Source organism: Moschus berezovskii, chromosome 5 (genome assembly GCF_049115385.1).
Source record: "Moschus berezovskii isolate FMDL1 chromosome 5, NW_MosBer_1.0, whole genome shotgun sequence".
NCBI classification, from domain to species: Eukaryota; Metazoa; Chordata; class Mammalia; order Artiodactyla; family Moschidae; genus Moschus; species Moschus berezovskii.
The window spans coordinates 69,774,701-69,780,700 of record NC_142464.1 but is presented as its reverse complement, the minus strand read 5'-3'; positions in this window follow the sequence as shown (position 1 = coordinate 69,780,700).

Here is a 6,000-nt window from a genome sequence, read left to right as displayed (position 1 = left end):
TCTTAAACTTATGGACGCTAAACAATTTGTCTATGATTACATAACTAGTCAGTGATGAAGCGGACTTGGGGTCAGGCTTCAAAATCGGTTCTTTAAACTGGCATGCTCTTCTATTAATTCCAGCACTAACATTGAATTTTCTCTTAGTACTCAAGACCAAAGAATAAGGCATCAAAGTGTACTGCTGGTATTGAACATGATAGCTGGTGCTGGGTTTGAGAACTTATTTCTGGACAGGGCTCAGATGGTAAAGAATCTGCATCCAGTGCAGGAGACCCACATTTGATCCCAGGGTCAGGAAGATCCCTTGGAGGAGGGAATGGCTATCCACTCCAGTATTCTTGCCTGGAGAATTCTATGGACAGAGGAGCCTAGTGAGCTACAGTCCTTTGGGTCACAAAGAGTCAGACACGACTGAGTGACTAACACTTTCACTTTCTAGACTGTAAAGGTTTAGCTGCAACTTTCAAAACTGACCACAGTGAGTGGGAATGGGGGCTGGAAAGAGATGGTCCTTGAATATCCAGGGTTTAGACAAAGACCTCTGTCATGCTAAGGAGAGAAGGTACGTACTTCCATCTTTGATGGTGGAAAAACTCTGAAAACAGAAGTACTTTGCCTTTTTTGTGGCTTTTGGGCCAGAGCTTAATTTATAGACTATCAAAGAAGGAATTATTCTGTAGGTTTCAGAGCCTGTGGAGAGCCCTCCAAAAGATTATTTTCTTATTTTGAGAGTTCTTGATAACCCAGGAACTATGATTTTAGAAAATCTCATAAAACCAAATTTCAAGGACATCATCTAACATGTTGTCATTTGACTTTTTCTCATAAGTCATTTAATCTTAAGGGTAAGAAAATATTCTTCAATACTACATAAATCTTTGATCATCCTAGTAATTTTCCAGGTAAGTATTAGCTAACTTATATAGTCTATTCGCATGTGTGTGTGCTTAGTCGTTCTCTTTATGACCCCCATGGACTATAGCTCACCAGTCACCTCTGTCCATGGAATTTTCCAGGCAAAAATAGTGGAGCGGGTCGCCATTTCCTACTCCAGGGGATCTTCCTGACCCAGGGATCAAACCCTTGTCTCTTGCGTCTCCTTCATTGACAGGCGGATTTTTACCACTGCACCACCTGGGAAGATCCCTTAAACAGTCTATTCATTTCAGTTCAGTCGCTCAGTTGTGTCCAACTCTTTGCGACCTCATGGACTGCAGCACACTGGCCTCCCCGTCCATCACCAACTCCCAGAGTTTACTCAAACTTATGTCCACTGAGTTGGTGATGCCATCCAACCTTCTCCTCCTGACGTCAACCTTTCCCAGCATCAGGGTCTTCTCAAATGAGTCAGTTCTTTGCATCAGGTGGCCAAAGTATTGGAGTTTCAGCTTCAGCATCACCTCTTCCGATGAATATTCAGGACTGATTTCCTTTAGGATGGACTCCTTGCAGTCCAAGGGACTCTCAAGAGTCTTTTCCAATACCACAGTGCAAAAGCATCAATTCTTTGGCATCAACTTTCTTTATAGTCCAACTCTCACATCCACACATGACCACTGGAAAAACCATAGCCTTGACCAGACAGACCTTTGTTGGCAAAATAATATCTCTGCTTTTAAATATGCTGTCTAGGCTGGTCATAACTTTCCTGCCAAGGAGTAAGTGTCTTTTAATTTCATGGCTGAAGTCACCATCTACAGTGATTTTGGAGCCTCCAAAAATAAAGTCTGCCACTGTTTCCCCATCTATTTCCCATGAAGTGATGGGACAAGATGCCATGATCTTTGTTTTCTGAATGTTGAGTTTTAAGCCAATTTTTTCACTCTCCTGTTTCACTTTCATCAAGAGGCTCTTTAGTTCTTCCTCGCTTTCTGCCATAAGGGTGGTGTCATTTGCATATCTGAGGTAATTGATATTTTTCCCGGCAATCTTGATTCTCGCTTGTGCTTCATCCAGCCCAGCATTTCTTATGATGTACTCTGCATATAAGTTAAATAAACAAGGTAACAATATACAGCCTTGACTTACTCCTTTTCCTATTTGGAACCAGTCTGCTGTTCCATGTCCAGTTCTAACTGTTACTTCTTGACCTGCATACAGATTCCCATCTCTTTCAGAATTTTCCAGTTTGTGGTGATCCACACAGTCAAAGGCTTTGGCACAGTCAATAAAGCAGAAGCAGATGTTTTTCTGGAACCCTCTTGCTTTTTCTATGATCCAACATATTTTGGCAATTTGATCCAGAGATCAAATTCCTCTGCCTTTTCTAAATCCAGCTTGAACATCTGAAAGTTCATGGTTCAGGTACTGTTGAAGCCTGGCTTGGAGAATTTTGAGCATTACTTTACCAGCGTGTGAGATGAGTGCAATTGTGTGGTAATTTGAGCATTCTTTGGCATTGCCTTTCTTTGGGATTGGAATGAAAACTGACCTTTTCCAGTCCTGTGGCCACTGCTGAGTTTTCCAAATTTGCTGGAAAATTGAGTGCAGCACTTTCACAGCATCATCTTTTAGGATTTGAAATAGCTCCACTGGAATTCCATCACCTCCACTGGCTTTGTTCGTAGTGATGCTTCCTAAGGCCCACTTGACTTCAGATTCCAGGATGTCTGGTTCCAGGTGAGTGATCACACTATTGTGATTTTCTGGGTCATGAAGATCTTTTTTGTACAGTTCTTCTTTGTATTCTTGACACCTCTTCTTAATATCATCTGCTTCTGTTGGATCCATACCATTTCTGTCCTTTATTGAGCCCATCTATGCATGAAATGTTCCCTTGGTATCTCTAATTTTCTTGAAGAGATCTCTAATCTTTCCCATTCTATTGTTTTCATCTATTTCTTTGCATTGATCACTGAGGAAGGCTTTCTTATCTCTTCTTGCTATTCTTTGGAACTCTGCATTCAAACGGGTATATCTTTCCTTTCCTCCTTTGCTTTTCGCTTCTCTTCTTTTCACAGCTATTTGTAAGTCCTCCTCAGGCAGCCATTTTGCTTTTTTGCATCTCTTTTTCTTGGGGATGGTCTTGATACCTGTCTCCTGTACAATGTCATGAACCTCCTCCCATAGTTCTTCAGGTACTCTGTCTATCAGATCTAGTCCCTTAAATCTATTTCTCACTTCCACTGTTGTATAATTGAAAGGGATTTGATTTAGGTCATATCTGAATGGTCTAGTGGTTTTCCCTACTTTCTTCAATTTAAGTCTGAATTTGGCAATAAGGAGTTCATGATCTGAGCCACAGTCTGTTCCCAGTCTTGTTTTTGCTAACTGTATAGAGCTTCTCCATCTTTGGCTGAAAAGAATATAATTAATCTGATTTCAGTGTTGGCCATCTGGTGATGTCTGTGTGTGGAATCTTCTCTTGTGTTGTTGGAAGAGGGTTTTGCCATGACCAGTGTGTTCTCTTGGAAAACTCTATTAGCCTTTCCCTGCTTCATTACGTACTCCAAGGCCAAATTTGCCTGTTACGCCAGGTGTTTCTTGACTTCCTACTTTTGCATTCCAGTCCCCTATAATGAAAAGGACATCCTTTTTGGGTGTTAGTTCTAGAAGGTCTTGTAGGTCTTCATAGAACCATTCAACTTCAGCTTCTTCAGCATTACTGGTCGGGGCATAGACTTGGATTACTGTGATATTGAATAGTTTGCCTTGGAAACAAGCAGAGATCATTCTGTTGTTTTTGAGATTGCATCCAAGTACTGCATTTCGGACTGTTTTGTTGACTATGATGGCTACTCCTTTTCTTCTAAGGGATTCTTGCCCACAGTAGTAGATATAATCGTCATCTGAGTTAAATTCACCCATTCCAGTCCATTTTAGTTCACCAATTCCTAAAATGTTGATGTTCACTTTTGCCACCACTTTCAATTTGCCTTGATTCGTGGACCTAACATTCCAGGTTCCTATGCAATATTGCTGTGTACAGCATTGGACCTTGCTTCCATCACCAGTCACATCCACAACTGGGTGTTGTTTTTGCTTTGGCTCCATCCCTTCATTCTTTCTGGAGTTATTTCTCCACTTATCTCCAGTAGCATACGGGGCACCTCCCAACCTGGGGAGATCATCTTTTAGTATTTTGCCATTTCATACTGTACATAGGGTTCTCAAGGCAAGAATACTGAAGTGGTTTGCCATTCCCTTCTCCAGTGGACCACATTTTATTAGAACTCTCCATCATGACCTGTCCATCTTGGGTGGCCCTACACAGCATGGCTCATACTTTCATTGAGTTAGACAAGGCTGTGGTCCATGTGATTAGATTGGTTATTTTTCTGTGATTGTGGTTTTCTGTCTGTCCTCTGATGGAGAAGGATTCAGTCTATACAACTTTTCAAATCCCCGAACTTTTAAATGCATCAAAATATATTTGACTTCTACTAGAACTAGGTGGAAAATGTTCAATTAATCATTTCTTACAACTTTGTTGTTACTAATATATAAAAATAAAATCCTTTAACCCAGCCCTCAAATAACTCAAATCAAATTTAATATGTACAGACTTAGTCGGTCTTACATGTAAAATATATTCATTGCCTCATTTATAGAAAAAAAGGAGATTCATTAAATATTTTCCTTTGAACAAACTTGTCAGTATCTTGACCTTTTTGAATGTTTTCTGAAATAACTTGAATTAACTGACATTTTCTTTTCTGGACTGCTGCTGCTGCTGTCACTTCAGTCGTTTGTGACTCTGTGCGACCCCATAGACGGCAGCCCACCAGGCTCTCCCGTCCCTGGGATTCTCCAGGCAAGAACACTGGAGTGGGTTGCCATTTCCTTCTCCAACGCATGAAAGTGAAAAGTGAAAGTGAAGTCGCTCAGTCATGTCTGACTCTTAGCGACCCCATGGACTGCAGCCCACCGGGCTTCTCTGTCCATGGGATTTTCCAGGCAAGAGTACTAAAAATATAAAGGAGGTGGGTAGAAGTAATCCAATGTAGAACATTTTTTTTGACGTTATTTCTGCTGAGACTTGATCAGATGATAAAGCATGCCTGGAGGCAGAGGGGTGGGTTTGATGCCTTCTTGGGGTCCTTGGCAACTGAGTATGTCTAGGATTATGATTTTGTTTATTTATTAACATTTATACTGGGCCATTTTAGTTGATTAGCACAATGCAATTACTAAAAATCTTCAGCTAAAAGTTCTGGGAAATGTCTACATTGCTAGGAAAGTCTAATATGATATCATTTCTGATTTTCAATAATTTAATTAAATAAACAAGCATATTACCTCCATGTTACAGCAGTCTCTCAGCATAGTTTCCAACATGATGAAGAACTCAGTCTAATTGCTTAATGTGAGGGCAATGAGAGTTACTAATCTTAAATTCTTTGGTAATTACTCATAGAACCCTTCTCTGTCCCTAAGACAATAAATAGTCTTAAAAGAGAAGAAGCCATGGATGACCCAAACATGATTGTATACTTGCTGTTCTCTTGTCTCTGATGGATCTAGTCTTGTGGCCACAGCTTCTCCTTGTCCAGGGCCAGACTCAGTGGAGGCTGAGAGGGCAGAGACCTGTGATGTGGACTAGAACAGGGAGCCCTTAACCAAAGACCTCTATGTTTTTGAAATGCTGCCACTAGAGACTGATTCTTCTGAGGAAGACTTCATTCCTTGTTAAAATACAAATGACTCTAAAAATCTGAACCTGTTAAGAGTTATCAGCTACAAGTAAATAAACATGGGGATTAATTTTCTACACCATTTCCTTAGAGCAGTGTTTCCCCAGCATTCATTTGGTGTGTGTCAGGGTGGGTCTGTGAGGTCAAAACTATTCCCATAGAAACACTAATATGTGGTTTACCTCATGCAGGCTCATTTTCTCTCAAGTAGGCAGTGAAGTTTTCTAGAGGTTACATAACATGTGACATTGCAACATCTCAGTGCTGAAGCAAATATGAGAACCCAGGTTGTCTTCTATAAAGCTAGGTATTAAAAAAATTAGCAAAAATGTCACACAATGCCACTCTTTCAATAATTTTTGTT